General features: G+C 40.3%; 2 protein-coding genes across 14 annotated transcripts in view; one reads left to right on the top strand and one right to left on the bottom strand.

Moving 5' to 3' along the window:
- The window catches only part of RUNX2 (RUNX family transcription factor 2), a 215,691-nt gene that overhangs the window by 165,212 nt on the left and 29,753 nt on the right, over positions 1–20,726 (bottom strand). The gene's annotated exons all lie outside the window — the stretch shown is intronic.
- Positions 10,835–20,726, top strand: part of SUPT3H (SPT3 homolog, SAGA and STAGA complex component) — a 260,596-nt gene continuing 250,704 nt past the window's right edge. For 2 of the 10 annotated variants that reach the window (XM_085576234.1, XM_085576231.1), the window contains exon 1: positions 10,835–11,205. The gene's annotated coding sequence lies outside the window, so the exon portion shown is untranslated. Of the gene's footprint in view, positions 11,238–20,726 lie in introns of all 10 variants that reach the window. The other 8 variants (XM_085576230.1, XM_085576229.1, XM_085576228.1 and 5 more) reach the window with 8 other exon arrangements.

Genomic DNA, 20,726 nt, shown 5'->3' with positions numbered 1-20,726 from the left:
CAATACTTTTCTTGGAAGACCACAGCAGCTCTCATTACTACGAAGCTTCCCTTTGTAGTGGAGAAGATAGAGGCGCTCTTCCCATCCCTGGAATGCTTTCAAAGATACTGTGCTTGGCACCCTGAGGTTAGCGTGATTTTTGAGCAGATAAAAGCCCGTTACATGAAAAGGCAGATCCCACACTCCTTTTTTTTTTCTTTCTTTTTTCTTTTTAAAAGCTTGTTAAGAAAAGAAAGAAAGTACTTATTCTGTCTGCAGTTCCACTGCCTTTGTGGAGTAAGGTGCTGCTTCATGTAAGAGAAGCAGAGGCAAGACTTCAGCTAATGTGCTGCTTCCAGTTACTCACCTTATCCTTTCATATTTCCATGTCCAAATGCCCATCTTGGTGAAGAACATGTTAAGTCTTTCAGCTTAATTTTTCCACTACATTTAGAGAGCTGGAATAATTTGTATTTTTAGGCATGCAAAAAACCATCTTCTACTGTTTTTGACAATTGAAGAACATAGACTGATGGAAGCAGAGGAAAGCTCTATTTACTAAACACCACATGTAGATTACCACTGATAGTTTTTCTACAGAAATTTATGACCTGTGTGGAGTAAATAAACTCCCTTTTTGGTAAAGTATCTGCAGCCAATCATTCATGCTTGCTTAGAGACATTACTGTTCATCTTGCTTTTATGTGGAAGCCTACAGTAAAGGGTGATGTTATGTCTAAAATAGACAGTTGGCAGCTAAAAATGAAAAAAAAAGCTATTTCTAACATTACTTATCATGAGATTTTTGCCAGATTATGGCATATTTTCTCTGGTTCAGGAAAGAAAGAAAAGATAATGATAGGACAACTATAATTCTTGTAACTAATATGTTACCTTCATGCACGCACTTGCATGCCCAGCTTCATTTACTGGCAAGTTATGGCATTTTAGACATCTGAAATAAACAGAGAGCTCTCAGTGTGTTCAGAATGTTTAGTAAGTCTGAAAGGTGTTTGCTCTGTATCTCAGGGTAAATGAGAATGGGACAGACACTGCTTCTGGTTGCCCACCCTGTATTCCCATCATCATGCTTCATTTATGCTCCCCTTTCTCTCCCCATTTTATGTTCTGCATCCAATAGAGACATAAACTATTTAAGGCAATCATGAAAACTAAATGAGAAGAAGTGAAAAGAAGAAGTAAGAAGAAGATTTACCATGTTTACAGAAATATGTATTTCTCATGTACAAGTAACTCAGTGGCTTTCAGCTGAACCCCTCTTGATTTATATTTGTGTGAAAGGGGAATTGGGCTGTTATTAAGTCTACCTGAATGCACACAGTGTGTTTGCTTATTTTCTTCTATCATACGTGAAATTATCCATACAAACTTCATTAATTACATTCCACAACAGAAGTATTTTGAACTTAAAATTAATAAGTGTCTTTCTGAGTGATGATCCTTTGTCCTTAACTCACCCCACTGTACTTCAGCATGTGGGGCCTGGAATGTTACTGGGGTTCTGCCTTCTCTAGAAGAATAACCCGTTTTTGATGAAGGGTGTCAAAGATAGTTTTCACCCTCAGATCCATTCAAGTACTAGCAAAAGTAGCTGCCTTACTGGTGTGGACATGGTCAGGTAAGTATATTGCTAACCATAGCACTGTTGAGGGCTCATGGGACAACTTGCCTGCATGAGATTGGCCTTGGAATGGAATGTACAGAAAAATTTGTTACAATAGGTGTTGAACTCACTGACTTTGTGCACAGTGGATGAGCAGTTGTTTTCAACCCTGCCCCGAGATGTTCGCAGAGTGGGTGGGAGTTTTGACAGCAGTTGTCAAAAACATGTTGTTTCTCTGGGGCAGGTACATGCCTACCAAAATATCCATCCTCTAAAAGGCTTGAATCAGTAAACCTGGGATAGTGCAAAGTCCCCTCTGACAGCATGGCCTAAGCAATACTGTGCTGGTGTACACTTGCAGGATGTCAGATGATGAGCAGGACTTTTAATGTACAGTCCCTTATCATCTACATCAATACAGAATTGAAGGCCACAAACCAATTGCCAAAGTTTATCCTAATTTAAAGAACAGTTAGTGGAAGAAAGTACCCATGCTGTAAGTAAGTGATCAGAGCTCTCACTATGTGAGACTGCTGACATAATAAATAATGCTGCGTCTTGCAGGTTCTTCACACACTATGCACACTTCTGAGCACATGTGAAAAAACATAAGAAACTATTCTGCCGAACTAGACTGGGTCGGGTATCCCTATTTCTTAGATGTTTGTTAATAATTGACCAGTTCTGTAGAAGCTTCATAGTATAATCCATAAAAGGTGGATTATATGAGAGGTTTTCTTTGGTATTTATTTTTGCAATTACACAATGAATAAGCTGGCATATGAGGAAGGAAACTGAAGCAGAAGTTATTTTTCAAGTGGATAAAAGAAGACGCTATTTTGTACAGAACAATTTCTAGTTGACCTTTGCAATAAATGACATAAAATACTATTTTGGCCACAAATGGAGCAACATTTTTAGAAGGATTAATGTTTAATCTGTCTGTCTGTCTGTCTGTCTATCTGTGCAGGATTTTAAAAAGGCTGGAGGAAGCTAGCAGTCCACTTTCACTTATAATTGCATTTGAAAAACTTTAAAACTGTGCAAGATCTTTCTCTGCTGTGCTGGATGCCATTAGCATTAGCATATTACCACAGAAAAGGAATCAAAGGTAGACAGTGAAATTCATAAGAAATCTTCCAAAAGCCTTCTATCCCTCAAAAACTTTAATTCCCAACAAGATCCTGACAGTCACAAAACCCACTAAAATATATGACCTGTCTAGTAGGCTCACAGTGTTGGTAACAGTCTGAGTATTTTTTGATAATGATAAAACACAATGCTATATTAGCTTGAAGAGAGCATTTTGTGAAGAATTTTGAAATCCTGGAGAAATTTCATAGGGGTCAATCACTACACTTATACTTAGGGTATTTTTTTTCTTCTGAACTGAGCTTTTTTTTTGGTCATTGTCACTTTTTTTTTGGCAGTGAGTCCCTTTTTTTTTTAATTGGTAGGGGTTTCTATCACACTACATGTCCTGTCACACAATATTGCATGAGTACCACGCAGCCATTTCATGTCTTTCCTGGCCCTGGATGTTAGATGAATGTAAGCCTTAAAAGAAAAAAACAAAACAAAACAAAAAAAAAACTAACAAAAAACTATACCCCTCAAAAATCTAAATACTTTACAAATACTTTTAAAAGTAGGGATAAAATAGGTAGCAAGAATAGGGAAAGAATCTCTCCTGATTCAAGACTCTGCTTGGCACTCTGTAGACATTTCCCAGTAAAAATGCTTTCGCTGATCCCAGATGTAATACTGGCTCATTGGAAAGGTTGTCTGGGTATGTCCTTTGGCTGATCTGAACACACTGTGTATAGTTTAAAATCAACATCCTGACTTTTTCATAATTTAAAAACCGTATCTAAATCATTAGTGTAAGTGTATTTTAAAATGTCTCTGTATTTTCCATCATGATACTAAGTTGAAACTGGCAGAATGGAAATTGGAGAGCAGTTGCAAAAAAATAAAAAAGTATTAGGCTCTGCTTCTCAGCTACAGGAATGACCAAAGCTGCCAGAGAAGCACCTTATACAAAAGGAAGACTGTCTGGGGAAGAGGTAAGGATATTCTCAGGACTTCTGTTGAAAGCAGTATTTCTTATCCAAAAGAAAGATGGAAATTTGTAATTGTAGCCATCCTTTAAAACCAGGTCCTGCTGCTTTCCTGTGTGTTACAGATCACACGTTATTTTACATTGGAAGCTTGGTGCTAAAATCTAAAACCTAAGGGCCAAGTTCTGTCCTTAGATACACATGCACCAGTCCAATGAGCTCAAAGAGAGCTGTGTTCATATGTTTAGCAATGGAATTTGGCCCTAAATATTTAAATATTTATTCAGAGGGGAAAAAAAAAGCTTCTCTGATATATTTGTATCTCATATCTAATGTATACAGATTATCACCACTGGGCACCCACCCTGAGAAATAAGAAGTGTTAGAGAACCATAAACTCAGCATTCTACCTGCTCTGCATGGTCAAATAACATGAATTTGTTTCAGAACATTAAGGAAATTAAACCTTTAGCAACCTGTGGCTGATGTTATTTATTCTGCAGTCCAGTAGTAATTTGATGCAAATTGCTGGCGCTATTCCTACATCTCATGAAATTACTGTTTTGAACGGACTGATTCTGGAAACTTTCATTATAGGTATATGCAATCCAGAAGGAACGAATGTCCTCTGCTTCTATTTTTTTATGCAGAAGAAAACTCAGTGTTCTGGCTAATTCTCACTTACATTCCAAACGCTGATGATTGGAGTCCATAATAATCTAACCATGTCATGGTTAGATGAAATGGTTAACCTGAGGATCCCACCTGCTCTCCCTGGCAAATGACCCAGATGTGTTTTTGCTAAGGATACAAAAGATTCAGAAACCTGCAAATTTTCCTCAAGCAATATAATACTCCAATTTGTATATCTCATGTTTAAGTGAAAAGTAACTATATATAACTGCTACTTTGCTTGGACAAATGACAGCTAGAGGAGAGCTGAGTTCCAGGTTCAGACACCTAAATTTGGTTGACTAAAAGTAACTGTTTATATTTATGCTAGCTATTTAAGCTACCATGATACTCAATAGCAACCTAAGGCTCAATTCACTTGTCTAAAATTAAGCTTCCAATGCCATTACAGCTGCCTTGGGTTACCTATAAAATCACCATGGACTTGGAACATGTGAGTCAGGATCTGTGTGAGGTGCTTTGGAAAGGTGGAGGGAGACAACATAGCCCAGAGAACATAGAACATAGGACAGCTGAACTCAGGCCTCACAAACACAGTCAGTGGCTTCTACAGAGGAAATCTAATGGCCAAACAAAGAGGTTTTTGGAGGAACTGGTTTCTTGCCTGCACTGACCATGGGGACTGGGTTTCCATTGTAATCTAGTCCTGATATCGTAGTTGCCAGAATACATCCTGGTTTTAGGGTCGTCAGTATGCTGCTGGTTCAGTCTGGCTTAAGCTACCTTGGTTATGCATTTTGTGCAGTTCCAGTGAAATGCTGGTAGGCAAGACAGCCAGAGTGATGGCCAGGTGTGATTACAGGGGTGATGAGATTCTCTTGATGCTGTGCTTCAGGGGGCTCCTTGAGATCCATTTGGGCATTTAGCCAACCCTGCTACCTGCCCCTTAGACAGAGGAGTTTCTGGGTACTAAATGTAGGCTCTTTACATTGCTTGGGAGAATTGGCTTCATCTGCTTTTACTGCTCTAATTTTTAGGTGACAAGGATATACGGCATACTGCTGGAGTGCTCTTTTCAAAGCTGCATGGTTTTTTTTTGGGCACAGTTTCATAAGAAAGACTCTGCACCAAATCTCACTTTCTGCTTTTAGAGTCTTTTTTCTGGAGCTCTCTAACCATAGAGGTCATACTTGAATATCTCTGGCTATAGAGGTGCAATGGATGATGTTGCCAAAGTGCTGTGACCTCTGTGGTAAGAACAAAAGCATGTTAAACTCATTAATAATCATGGTCAGTTGGGTCTTCTACCCAGGTCTTGCCTAAGTACTAACAAAGTAAGTTAAAAGTGATGCAGGAGTGAGAAATTCTTCGCTGCTACAAATTGTGTTTTTGGTTTGCTCTGGCGGTTATCTTGGTTGAGATCAAACCTCAAGCATTACTTCAGATAACATACAACTATTAGCATATGCTTCCTTGTGTGTGGCAAATCCCAGCCCCATTTGTGGAAGCCATGGTTTTGAAAAGGGCACAGCAAACAAATACTATTTAAGGCATAGTCTCAGGGCAGCTGACTGGACATGCTGGAGGAGTCAGTGGGTGGGAAAAGAGCCCCCCCCAAGGCAGTTTTTCTTCAAGTGCATTGATTCAGATCAGGTGGGAACAAAACCCTGCTTTTATCTTGTTTTATGTTTAATTTGTATGCTGCTTACTTTAAGGGTGTGCCTATAGGGTTGGCTTCTGAGAGAAGTGTTAATACATGTCCAAAATGGCTACTACAGATTGAAGGTCTTGGTCACAACTGGATTACACAAAACAAAGCTCCGTCCTCCAGATCATGGTGCTATCTAATTCAGTCTCTCCAGGTCTTTAACTTCCAGCCATTGGAATTGCCTCCAATCCATTTTGGCATGGAATACACAATTATTTTCATATTGTGCTAGTCTACTCCTGCTTTCATCCCTACGAGCCAGGAGCGAACAAGAGTTGGCAACTTTATACTCAACTATTATATTGCACAGTACACTTTAATCAGCACCCTAATAAATAGCATGCCCAATTAATTGGGATATTTGCCAGAAAACCAAATCCTTTCCCTGAACTTCAGTGGTTGTAAATGATGGATAAATAGCATTCTTGCTGTTGTCTGTGAGCATATTTGTTGTAATTAACAGGTATCAGTTGGTGTTTTCTGGCATGTGTTTCCTCAGTAGCTTGCTCCCTTTTTAGTAGGCTCCCTGTTCCATGCAGTTACTAAAAATAAAGAACAGATTTCCCTTTCAGTATTTGCATAGATCAAGGTTGCTCTTTGCATTTTAATTAAAAATAATCTATCCATTAGATTGCTATATGGTTTTGACAATTAAAGGTAATAATTCAATTAGCATACTTCTGCTTTAATTAGTATGGTAAAGAGGTCTTTTCCACACCATGGAATAATTTACAATAAAGGAGGGACTTCTGCTGCCACTCTCTAAGGGTACTTTTTTTGACCAGGGGTTGCACGGTGGTTGGCTTTGGGATCCACAGAAGTACAATCTGTTTTCATAAACTGGCATATGCTATGATTTACTGTAGACATGTGACAATTTCTCTTATTTGGACATCCTTTGCCAAAAAAGTAAGTAAAAATGAACACGGTAAACTTTTCTAATCCCTACATTCCTCACAGATTGCTTTAGTGGCAACTGAAAAAAATATTGGAAGTAAATGAATATGAAAAGGGAAATAGTGCTGGAGAAATCTCAACAAGGGATCTTAAAAACCAGGATGGCTATGGATCAGCAAAGGGTAGAAACATTCATGTAATTGAAGGAGAACATAATTTGTGGGTTATCTGAAAAAAAAATTGTCCGGGTTGGCATTTACTTTGACTTGTTGGCAGGAGGAAAAGAAACCGCCCTGTACCACTGCATAAGGTTCCTTATTAGTTGTGGCTTCTGCAGAGGCTCCGTCTCCTCTTTGGAGCATGGAGGATTTCTTTCATTACATAATCTGGAAATTTTTTTTTTTTTTTAGATAGATTGAATTTTTTTTTCTCCTGTGTGTGCAAATTCTCTTTGCCCCAATGCTTCTATACTGAGGTTATTATGCTGAAGGAATGCAAGCGTCTAGAGTAACAATGGTTCATTTTCCTTTAATGACTTTGTCGACAGGATGGAGACATTTTTGTGGTGTGATGAATTCACTCGGTCTCCCGTTGTGTTTTCTCCACATGCTTTGGAAACTCTCTCTCTTTCTCTCCGAGAATTGTGGCCATCCACTCCAGCAAGAGCTTCATTACTTTATATTCATTGTATTTAAATGACACCCCAGTGGTACTGACCTCCTGGGATGATTGATGTAAATTATATGCTATGTAGGGGGAAAATAAAATCTTTTTCTGACTTTTTATGTTCTGCAGAGAAATAAAAAGTGAAAACAAATGACAGAGAAAATCAGGCCTATTCAAAGTGAAACTTTGTAAGCATTATGGTTTGAGCAGATTCCAGTTTATGAAAGTGCTGAGACAGTTCATAATGACCTCATGATCTTTAGGTGACCTGAGAAGGGGGAAACAATTTTGTATGTGCCCTTTTTCGGTTCTGTATAATACATAACAAAAAACCTGATCATGTTTTCTTTCCCTCTTTGCAAGTATTTTAAAAATTCAGATTCGAGCAGAGAAGAGCCTCTGCACTTTTACCAGCTAGACAAAGGCACAGTACTAGAAAGGACACCTCAGTGTTCTTCCCTCCCGTCTTCTAGCAGATTTTGTCATATTGACTTTGGATTTTGTAGCCAGTAGATATCTGTCTCGTTCAATTATTCTGTCAGGAGTTATTACCTATAGAAGTGGCAACAGGGGGAAATGTTCTTTCATCAGCCCAGCTCACCATCAGGCAGGAGCTTCAATCCCTCATGAACAGGTAACCTCTCACTGCAGGCAAAAGGGTTCTGCACAGCAACACCACTTGTCAGGAAATGTTTCTGTCAGTGCTTTTTCAGGCACCTCACCAAGTCACACTGCCTCTATCCAAGCTCCTGGAAGCTATGTAGCTCACACTGGACATGCTCAACCATACTATCCCAGTAATTCCTGTATTAAAATTGCCATATGGAACTGGCATAGTAATTTCTCTATTTTTCTGTGTTCTTATATTATTCTGTCTTACCAATTCTGAGATATATAAAGATATGCAAAGAAATGTCAGTAATATGCTGCCTTGCCTCCCTCAGTTTAATGGCAGGTTCTGACAAATCACAGAATTTGGCGAAAAACTCGAGTTGTCTCGAGTTTTTCTGCAGTACTTTTCATAACCTGACAGAATGTTTTGATTCTCCTTTTTGCCAGGAAAATGCTTATTGATAATCCTGCTTTGGCTGGGGTTGCCCAGATATTTTAAAATGTATAACAGGACGGAACTATTCAGGCCATCCTCCTCACAGCAACGACTTAAAACTTTGCTGTGCAGGCAAGAATCAGCAGAGTGAGGCCTCACATTCTCCAGGATAATATCTTGGTGTTTTGCCCTGTTGCTGTCAGTGCTCAGGCTGGTATCAGCTTTACTTCCATAATCGTAAGCAGCAGCAGAAGGGAGAGGGGCTGGCAGCACTCAGCAGCGAGTTGCAGAATCACCTCGTCTTTCTGAGGCTGATGTGGGAGGTGGGAACAGGGAGGAAGCAATGCAGAGGGGACTGACAGAATGTTTATATGAAGTAGCAAGAAGGACAGGGAGTGAGTGGTAGCCAAAAAAAAAAAAAAAAAGTAAGGGCAGCAGAAGTCAGCTAAGGGAAAAAGAAAATAAGATTACTTTCTACTAAACTGGAATTTAGATGGTCCCTAGAGTGTTAAGATCACTGCACTGGCTGCCAGAGCTTTCCTCTTCCTCCTTTCCTTATCCAGACCCCCAAAGAAGTAAAATGCTGAGATTTACATAAAATTACAAAGTCTCTAAGCTGTCGGTTTCTTAGAATGAATCCCAGTAAAATGCTATGAATACTGCTTGGTGTGCAGGCAGGAATTTGAATTAAAAAGGGACTAAGGAGGGCAAAGTAAAAGAGTGTAACTTTTGAAGTTATATGCCCCACAAACTTTTGAGAAAAGTGCTTTTTTTCAAAGTACTAATGGTTATTCCATTTACCTCTGTTGCTCCCATTTAGTAGTTCCACTTTATACCATGGCACATCAGCCTGTCTCCCAATGAATCTGCATGTGATGAGCAGAACGACCAAACTAAACTCACAGAAACCTACGGTTAGGAGGTATCCAAGGAACAAAAAATTGAAAGGAAGAAGTTAACATTAAAAGAAAGGAAAGGTGGGTTAATGCTCCAGCTCACTTAGTCATGGCCTTCCCCACCAACCTGTTGAGCTGGCAGGATATAGGAAGAGGAAAGCTACCATTGCCTGGAATCAAGAGGAAAACATGGGTATGTAATCACAGCAATGCACTTAATCAGCACAGCAAAGAACAGAGTATTTCAGCTGGAAGGGCCCTACAACAATCATCCAGTCCAACTGCCTGACCATGTCATGACCCAAAGTTAAAGCACAATGATATTGTCCCAATGTCTCTTATACACTGAGAGAAGTAGAGCATCTATGACCTCTCCATAAGCCTGTTGCAGTGTCTGACCACCCTCTTCAGTAAAGGGATGCTTCCTAATATCCAGCCTAAATCTCCCTGGCTCAGCTTTGAACTATTAATGCAATGGCCGAAATATACAACCATGCATTGCTGTGGCAGGATCCATCGGTGTTTCCAAGGGTAAAGATGAACACAGGTTGCTGCTGTTCGTGCTGCTATTTTTGAACACCTGTACCAGGCTGTGGCTGCAGAGACGAGGGTGTGCTGGCACCTGTGCTGAGGCCAGACACTGTGTACACCCACACCACCCTGCTGCAGGGAGATCCAGCTGTCTGTCCCAAAAATCCCCTGGCTTTTTGGACTCACACCAGCCCTGAAGCCCCTTCCTGCTACCCTCCAGCAATGCCTGCTGCTGAAGGTGAAGGAAAAGGTGGTCGTGGCCCATCAGGCAGCATATACAACAACATCCCTGGAGACACTTAAGGCTGGATGTGGCACTGCGGGAAATGGTCTGGCTCACAAGGTGGTGACTGGTTCATAGGTTGGACCTGACAGGTCTCACAGGTCTTTTCCAACCCGACTGCGTTATTCACAGAACAACAAAATTTTTAGGGTTGGAAGGGACCTCTGGAGACCATCCAATCCACCCCCCCTGCCAAGGCAGGATCACCTGGAGCAGGTGACACACGAATATCTGCAAAGAGGGACAATTCACAAAATCCCTGAGCAGCCTGCTCCAGTGCTCTGTCGCCCTCAACGTAAGTACGTTCTTACTCATGTCTAGCTGGAACTCGCTGTGCTTCATTTTTTGGCCACTTCTCGTCCTGCCGCTCTGTAAAGAGCCGGGCACCATCCTCCCGGCACCCGCCTTTGCGACAGTCACACGCGCTAATCCCGGGCGCTCGGGCCGCGGCGGCGGGCCGGGAGGAAGCGGCGGCGGCCCCGCCTCGCCCCGGCTCCTCCCCGCGCCCTGGGAGGCGCCGCGGCCGCCGCCTCCATCTGCGGGGCGGCCGCTGTGGCGGAACCGGCTCCTCCCGGCGCGGGCGGCGCCATCTTACCCCCCTCCCTCCCTCAGCGGCCGCGGCGGCGGGCGGGGGGAGCAGCGCGAAGCCGTCGCCGCTTTTCCGGCCCCCTCGTTCCTCGCCTCGGTCCAGGCAGCGCGTGGAGGGGAAGGACCGAGGTTCAGTGCCTGCCCCTCGCTTTCCCCTCTCGGCTGTCCGCACACGGGGTGGGGGGACCGGGCACCACAAGCTGCTCCCACCTTCCTTCCATCCTTCCTCCCCTGCACATCTCAGCCTCCTCCTCATCCATCCATCCATCCATGCCCAGGGGTGAGCCTTTGAGTGAGTCACCAGAGAGAGCACGCAATTAGAGAGTGTGTTGCTGTTAATTAACTTAGCGAGGCCGCTCGTTGTTGGGGCCTTCAGGAGCATTAACGGGGCGGTTCCTGCCCGCGGTACCTGTGGGGCGGGGGCGGGGGGCCCGGGGCCGCGGCGTTTTCTGCTGGCTTTCACTGTTACCTGGGACCCTGCCCCGTCCTGTTCGTTTTGTCGTCTTGCTACTAAGCTAGGAAGTGTTCCTAGGACTTTTTTTTTTTTTTTTTTTTTTTTTTAGAGTAATCTTTATAATTATGTGACAGCGGCCAAGCTTTGGCCTGCAGTAGTACCCGTGTGCTGCTGGGTGTTGTTAATTTCTTCGTGCAACTCTGATGTTGTGAAATGTGACTAGTTTGTAAATGTCATCTGGAGGAAATGGATTTTATTTATTTTGCCTGAACAGGTGTGGTGATTCCCTAACTGGAATCCTGAGATACTCCTTCTTTGGAATCCTATGCATTTGGCTGCTCATTCTTGATGAGAAATTTTGGATGCATACATTGATGCCTTAACTTAATGGTATTCCTGATATACCAGAATGTTCTCATAAGGTCTATAGTGTTCTTTATAGAAAGTATTAGTCCTTACAGAAATCACTGATAAATGTTAAAAGTCTAGGACTGACAGTCCAGAAGAATGTTTCTCTGTGTTAGCTGTAAGTGATTTTTCCACTTAAGAATATTTTTATACTTCCTGTTTACAGATCAACTGCTTCTAAGTTCCTAGAAATTACACAAATGGATGATTTGCAGTCAATGACTGCAAAGCACATATACATACAAAATATATATAGTACTGGGTTTGTGAAATGGGAGCAGGAACCTGATGTTGCAGACAGTGCAAGTTTGCTGTATGGCATTAGTGTTAGTGATTTATTATGAGACATTTGATTTCCTACAAGTGAATCTGTTTCAAGGTTTGCAGCCGTGTTGGTGTTTTGCTAAAATTTTCTTTTGAAGTCTTTTATGTAACTCCCACATCAATCTCTTTTCTTGGTACAGGCCTCGCTTTCCCTTTGGCTTAAGGCAGCAATGCTTACTTGGCAGGATGCAGTGCAGCTACCCCTCTTCCTTTTTGCATATCTTTCTTCACTGTTGGCCTGATCCAAATGGTGTGGAAGTCAGTGTCAGAGTGTCATTCCTTTTGTTAACTTTGATGGACTTTACACAGGCTCCTATTTGCATGTTACTAATATGCAAATCATATTTGTTTTTAGTTTGATTCCTTTTTATCCTGTATATTGTTGCTGTGTAGGTGGGAATGTTGATGGCCAGAAGTACAATTTCCAACTGTAGTAGGATAAAATTATATTTTTTGAAAGCCCTATCTCTGCTTGCGGAAGTTTAAAAAAGTTAGTTTTCAGTTAGATAAAGAGGTTCTTAACTATGATGATTCTGGAGAAAAGCTTGAGGTCTAACCAGAATATACTGAAACTGCAGGAGGAAAAGCTAAAAGTTGTGTCTCTGAGAAGTAAACAAGAAATCCTTTAATGGCATTTAACTTGTGATTTTCAAGTCTATGGGTTTGAGGATGTTGCTTAAGGTTTCACAGGATTCCATGGCCTTCAGAGCCTCTGACTGTTATAACCAACTGAATTACTCTCCTGGGCTCAGTTCTGGGTAGCACAGAATGGAGCTGTTTGAGAGTTGATTAGTCAATTAATAACTTGTCAGCATAAGCAAGCTGTAATTTAGCAAGCTGCAAGAATTGCCTACATACAAGAGTGTAGAGCAACAGTGAACGCTGTTGCTGTTCTGCTGTGATGCCCTCGAGCAGTGAGACCAGCTAGACGGTGTCAGTGTTGTTCTAGGTCATCGCTGCAAGGGTGTTCTGAGGCAGGAGGCCAAGCCCACGCAGCCTAATTATACCATAGAAAATAACTGAGTTAATGCTTTTGTTGCGATTGTGAATACCCAAATGTGTAGATACACAAGCATGTAAAGAAAAGGAAATTAGTTAGGCCTGTGTTCTCATGGAACCATGCAGTGGTGACTCAGTTGCAAGCTTATCTGGATCTGATCAAAAAAATCTGCCTGTCAAAGGTACTGAAAATGGCATTGATTTGATCTGCTATCTGTGTTTCAGGTACTTGGCATTTGTAGTGCTACGTGGAGTCGTTATTAATTTTAAGTAATCTTAGTAAGTGTTCTTTTGCAAGCTATCACAGGTGAAGTTTCTATTTATAAATAATCTTTGGCTTTTCTCTACCCCTGTATTTTGCATATGTTTGAAGCATCGTGTTTGATTACAATCAGACTTTCACAGAGTCAGCTGCAAAGTTTCTAGTTCACACAGCTCCTTAAGCCCTCACAGAAGTACAGTAATGGAAAAAAGGGGCCAAGAGTTTGTTTGGATGATGTGATTTCCAGTAGACTTTTGCTGAAATGTGGGCTTTTTTACTTGAAATCTCACTCAAGCATATGATTTTTAAAATTACTTAACAATGAAGAGCTCTGTTGATATTTCTTCTGATGAAGCCCAGTACTGGGGTATACCTGAGAGAAATGTGTGTTTTTGACTAAACAGGAACTTACTGGATATCATGTGTGACTATGAGATCTCTAAAAGGGGTTGGTTGGCCTGAATGTTACTGACACTTTGTTAGACCAAGTTCTAAAGATCTAGTTCATGCTTTGACCTCATATTAAACCCATGGATATTTTTCCTGTGGTTTTACTTGAATTATGTGTTGAACAGATGAACAACAACAGAAGTAGACATTTTCTTCTCCAGAGAATTTATACTTATGGTGGCAAGCAGTGATTTCTGCAACAGGAACAGCCCCACAACAAGAATTGGATTTTTTTTATAATCTTAGCTATAGATTTGGCTGCTCACTCTTGATGAGGAATTTTAGATACATATGTTGATGCCATTACTCGATCATATTCCTGATATGCTAAAATATTCAATTAGGGTCAGGGTGGAACTATATTATGAAGTAATTTTAATTGTATATTACATAGTGAATCAAACACAGCTCAGGGTGATGAGAGGAGAAGGGTCGATGTAATCAGTGTGACAGGTTGGGAAGATGCCATTTTGAAAGGAGGTGAAGGTTTAGACAGAAAAGTTAGACCAAGCAAAGTACAGTTTAGAGATAATGATAACTTGGTTATGCTTCACAGGAAATCCACCTCTGTTAGTAAATCCTTAAAGTTTATTTTAAATGAAACTCAAGGCAGATGGGACCCATGTTCACTAAAGGAGTTGCTTGCTGGCCAATGAGCAGTAAAACACATTGACAGGACTAACCTGACGTCTGCATATTAATACAGGAATGCTTGTCAGAAAAAGCAAAATACTGAGCAAATCACAAATGGGCCCTGTTGATCCTTGCATGCTGGAACCAAGTATGCAAGTCCTTGATGACTTGGAAGCTTTTTATTATCCCCAGACCTGTGAATACACCTTGTGTTTGCTTCTGTGAAAATCGACAGTGGCTCCCATGGGAAGGTCATGACCACTGAATTGCATCTCTATACAATTATTAAATCATTGCTATAGAAGGTTTGTAATAGCAGTGTATGAAGAAAAAACAATTGCTTGTTGAAATAAACTCAGGGTTATAGGAGTCACATTCTGGAAGCCGTGAGAACTTGGCTGTTAGTTTCAGGTTGTTTGGTCTTTACATGGTTTTCTTAAAGTATTTTTAGGAAGGAAGGAAAAAGTAATTTTTGCTTAATTTGCAGTGCTATTAACTGCCAGTGTGGCACAATGCTCTGCAAAAAAGTGTGCACGTTCAGTTCAGAGGGAGGGGTGTATATTTAGATTTGTCTGCCTCCTTGTTAAAAACAAATGTATCGCTTCTGGAGAAGGACAGAACTCTGATTAGAATGGAGTTGGAAACTCTGAGAAGTGTTTGTAAACACCTCCAGATGGGAAGGCAGAGCTCTCATGTAAAATTCTTCTCTGTATTTCCCAGTCTCAAATAAAACAGTCACATCTGTGTATTAGTATTCTTTTAGCAGACCAGACCATTCTGTGGTGTGGTTCAGAAGAAACTTTAAGTAACTGTCATGTCTAACATGGGGATGGACAAATAGTAGCTTCAAATATGAGCTCATGCAGAGTCATTTTGAGCAAAACACACCAGTTGTTGCACACAGTGGAGTCAGAAGGTTTTATTTTAATATGAGGTTGCTTTAGTGACCTTTCTTTCCTTGCTATGTCAATGAGAAAGTTGTTCTTGTTTACTTCTTTCATGTAAGGTCTTCAGTAAAAGTAATGCACAGGGACACCAGGAAGGATTATTTTATCTTCAGGGATGTTGAACAGGACAGTTCTAAAGTTAAAAATTAGGATGTGTGTTATTTTTTGGATGAAAATCTACACCTAAGTGTATTAGAAAATTTATTTTACCTGTTTCTATCAGTCATGCATATTTCTTCTCTAATTTCTACATGGGAATGCATGACTGAATTGCCTTTTAAATGGACAAGGGAAATTATTTTCAGTTGTATTCCTTGTATTCATGTGGGCTTTCCAAGCATGTTCTGTTCCAAGAGAGTGTCATGGTTAAAGATGAGATGCTTATTTATCTGGGTGGTGAAAGCTGGGCTGTGCATTGACAGCTATAAGATGAATTTTTCTTTCTGGTATTCAGTTTAAGAAAAAACTACCCTAAGAATCAGATATATTAAGTAATAAATGGAAGCAGCAGCAGCAGATATAATGTGTTATCCTTAGAATGAATAGTGCATGCATTCTGCTTTGTGGTACTTTGTTAATTAATTAAAAATGAAAGAAAGCTGAGAGTGCAGCCCGAGCTTTGAACAATATTCTTGTGTGCAGACCTGGTGCAGATGTGTCTCTGCCTGCCCACAGATTGCTTCTAATCCTGTATTTGGTGTGACTGTTCCCTGAAAACTTTTGCTTTATCTGCTTGGCTTTTTAAGATGCTGTGCTTAAGGAATATGAAAGTTATTCATCCTATTTCCTATAAGCAAAAACATTTCTTAATTGTTGCCCATAAAGCTGGTAGTTTTTGACCTGAAAAGGTTAGAGGGTGATAAAGTAATTTCATTGTATACTATCAGTCATTAGATCACACATACACTGTACTTATCTGAGACCCTTTAGAGTGTTTCTAGTTCCAGCCTGCTTGAACAGCTCAGGAGTACTTAAGGACTTCGTGTTTTAATTTTGAGTTAACTTGTGCTACTGGGAGGGCGGGTGACAGCAAAACAGTATATGTGCTCTTGCATTTGGTTGTGAGGTATTGGGGTTTTTTTAACTTTCTCTTATTTTTTATAGTTTTGAGCATACACTCATCCAGTCTTGCATGTGTTCAGCAGGGTTTTGGTGTGTTTTTGTTTTTTAAAAGAAGTGCAGTAACTGTATTTCCTGTAGTTAATTAAGTTCTTACATCTCCAGTCCCAGAAGACTCTTATGCTATACCCTTTTGTCAGCTGGTGAGGCCATGAAATACTCAGTGGTAACAGACTAGTTACTCCAATTACTCTGAAGTAGAGGGTGTGGAAACAAAAGCATAAATTTTAATTTTGTGTTAATTCATAGTTATATTGGTTTTTCTTTCCTTCCTGTCTTGTTTGAGTTTATATAAATGAAAATTTGTCAGTCTTTAAATTTTTGCATGGTTTTGGGTTATATGCAAAATGTATTTATGAAAAGAAAAGACTGATGTGATAACCATGTTAGATGTATGCTTGATGAATTAAATAATTGTAATGGTAACTTCTACTCTTTGTTATTCAGTGTAAAAATTTTTGCAGGGATGCTGCTATTTTTTTTTTTTTTGTAATCCTGCACCTTCTTTAGCCTATAACAGAGACATCAGAGAGAATCTCTGCAAATCCACATTTGTTTTAAACTGACCCAGAGCAAACTTATGGTTTGTTTTTTTTTTCTTATGGTGAAGTGAAAATTGTATTACTATTAACTGTTGCTCTTTCTGAGGGAGTTTAGATCAGCTGTCAGACCTTCTGTTAGAGGAGTGTTCTGTAGTGACTGTTTGGGTGCATCTTTCTCAGTGATCTCCATGTGATGTTTCAGCAGTGGGGTTTGGTGAAAGTGTCCGAGTAGTATCTCAAAAGCCTTGACTGAACCTCTGTTGTTCAGCCTGGAGAAAGGGAGACCTCACAGCACCTTCCAGTACCTAAAGGGGCTCCTAGAGAGCTGGGGAGGGTGTGCAGTGATGGGACAAGGGGGAATGGCTTGGAGCTGGAACAGGGAGGTTTAAGATTGGAAAAAAGAGAAGTTCTTTGCTGTGAGGGTGGTGAGGCACTGAACAATCAGCCCTATCCCTGGAAGTGTTCAAGGCCAGCTTGGATGGAGCCCTCAGCAACATGGTCTGATGGAAGGTGTCCCTGTACATGGCAGGGGGTTGGAATGAGATGTGTACAGAATGGTTTAGGTTAGAAAGTATGATTTTATATATACATTAACATGTTAATATAGTATAGGATATTGCCTAAATGTATAGCATATACATTATGTTTTAGTAGCACTGGAATTCCAATTTTTATGCCTCTCAGCTAGATCTTGAATAAATACATGAGTTATACAGATAACTTATTGATTGTGGAAAAGTTAGTGTAAGTAAATATTGCTTGGTATTTTCAGAGTGGATATGAACATGCAGGAGGGTTATGAAAAAGAAATCTACCCAGGTATCTTACTGTGGTAAGAGGGATGGGCCTAAACCTGATGAGAAATGACTTCAAATTTGTTTCCCTCAACTCATAATATGCTGATTCATATGGAACAAGTGTTTTCTGTTATGACTCTTCAATGTAAAAGACATAGAGATTACAGTAGATGCTTTTAAACATTTATATTGGTGATTATATATACCTTTGAATGTGTGTATTTTACTATACATTTGGTTGCAATGTTTTACTTTGGAGAAAATAATTTATAAAAGCTGGGCCTGCTTGGATAGTAGGCCCAGTCCAAATAGTGTTAATCAGAAGTTATCTTCTTGCTAGAGTTCATGATTAAAATGCAGCATATTGAAATAATCTGTGACTTAATCTGAACATCTGAGTTCATTTTATAGAATATGGCAAACAGCTGCATTTCAGTTTGGAGCTAAAACAAATAAAATATATTGACCCATTGAAGGCCACTGTAGGCTTTTCAGTTCCATGATAGCTGTACTTACCAAAGAAAATTTATTTGAGAGTGCTTCTGCTTTTGAATTATCTTTTATTTTATTTTATTTTTTTAATGTCCGGAAGAAAGGAAATAGAACATACGGAGGATGGGACTTTGATGTGTAAAGAAGTTAATTATCTAAACCATCAAACAAAATGTGGGCTGTGGAAGTAATTATTGTAAAGGGTCTGATGAAGCCTGACAAGCTGTTGGTTTTTTATGTCAAGAAAATGCTGTGCACCTGCTTGATTTGAAAGTTAAATCATTTGGTTGCAATAGGAGGACCCAAGTTTGTAGTGAAGCAGTAGCTGATAAGCTTTCAGCTCTCAAACCACTGAGATGTAAAGCCTTTCAGATTTTTTAATTGAACTGTTCTTGTCCACTTGGAGGGCAGGAACCTAAGAAAGGATTTCCTCTAGAACAGGACATGCAAGCATCACAGGTTTTACATTGTGGGGAGGCAGCTGTGGAATTGGGCCCCATGGTTTTTGGGAATTTTGGGAGAATGTTTCATAAATTAGCAGAACAGAACCTCATGGATAAAGTATAATCTCTGTCATGGATGTTCAAAAAAAAATAGTTATATGCTTCAAATGATGTAATTAGTTTTAAAAAGCTTTAAATTAAAAAAAAACAAACCTCCTTAAATCTTTGAATGTTATTAACTTTTTAATGAATACACCGATAATTCTCTATTTAGAAATATTGGTACTGTGGTATTTGATATAAAAATATAGCTATTAAAATTAATCCTAATTAGTCCCAATCAAATGATGAACCATAAAATACATATAAATTTCTAAATCTTTAGTCTGTTTTTCTGCTATGGTAGGTACAAAGGCAACTTCCTCTTAGCTCCTTCCATGGATGTATAGAGGTTTTCTATAAATACTGTCACCTTTCTTTGTTAAAGAGGGTTTTTACTTGTTTTTTATTTTTTAAATTCACTGATTTGACTGTTTAGGTTAGATGACTGGTAACTGCTGATCATGGCAGGATTGTGACAATGCTTTAGCCTTGTGTGTAACTACTCATGTGATTAAAATCAGACTTGAGTGGGAGCAAACTTGTGATTCAAGTTACACATGTGCGTAAGTGCTTGCAGGATGGGGACCTAAATTAGAATCTCCCTGAAGATGAACTGAAGTCTGATAACCTACATGAAGGCATTAATAAAAAAAACCCTAAACTTATGACACCAAGTTGGGTGGGGTAGGGAGGCTGTACAAAGGGATCTGGAAGGACTGGATTAATTGACCAAGGCAGGCCCATTTTATGCTGTTCAACAAGTTCAAGTGCTGGATGCTGTACTGAAAGTCACAATAACTTCATGCAGTGCTGCAGACTGAGGCAGAGTGGCTGAAAAACTGCTCAGTGGGAAAGGACCTGGGGGTGCTGGTCAGCAACAGCTGAACAGGAGCCGGGTGTGCCCGGGTGGGCAGGAAGGACAAAGGCACCTGGGCTGTGCCAGCCATGGTGTGGCAGCAGGGCCAGGGCAGGGACTGTCCCCTGTGCTGGGCACTGCTGGGGTCACCTCGAGGGCTGTGTCCAGTTCTGGCCCCTCAGTTCAGGAGGGACATTGAGGGGCTGGAGCGTGTCCAGGGAAGGGAACGGAGCTGGGGAAGGGGCTGGAGCTCAGGTCTGAGGAGGAGCAGCTGAGGGAGCTGGGGGGGCCCAGCCTGGAGAAAAGGAGACTCGGGGATATTCTGGCTCTGCACAACTCCTGACAGGAGGAGACAGCCAGGTGGGTGGTGCTTGTCTCTTGTGTACAAAGCCATAGAAGAAGAGGAAACAGCTTCAAATTGTGCCAAAGGAGGTTCAGACACTGGGAAAAGTTTCTGAACAGAAGGGGTGGTCAAACATTGCAACGGGCTGCCCTGGGAAGTGGTGGAATGGATCTCTGTGCTAGAGAACAGTCTTACACTTTGAATTTGGAAATAGATAGAGATAGGATCTCTTATTGCAGAGCAAGCTATAGCAGCATAAAGGTTTTATGGTCGCTACGACTAATAGTGCAAGAAATGAGCAGTACAGCTCAGCTGTTACTAGTGTGTACCAAAGTAGAAGACTAAGAAATATAGTGGGAATATATCTTGTTTATCAGGGGACTTAGACATTATGTAGTTTTGTATTAATTTTTTTGAAGGATAAATGAAACTCCCTTGCACATATTAATGAAGTTTTCCATAATAAAATCTTTAGTCCTTTAGTAAAGTATTTTTTAAACATTAAATAGCTCAAAGCCATTTGACTTGCATATTATTAAAGACGAAAATGTAGATTTATTACTTTCTAGAATAAGAATAAAGTTCTGGATTTGCTTTGGAGCTCTTGAATGAGATAGTTATATAGAAAAGCTGTAAAATACT

The sequence above is a fragment of the Lonchura striata genome, chromosome 3, assembly GCF_050655825.1.
Source record: "Lonchura striata isolate lonStrDom1 chromosome 3, ASM5065582v1, whole genome shotgun sequence".
Lineage (NCBI taxonomy): Eukaryota > Metazoa > Chordata > Aves > Passeriformes > Estrildidae > Lonchura > Lonchura striata.
Note: the sequence above shows the minus strand (reverse complement) of the source record. Positions and strands in the feature narration are given on the sequence as shown.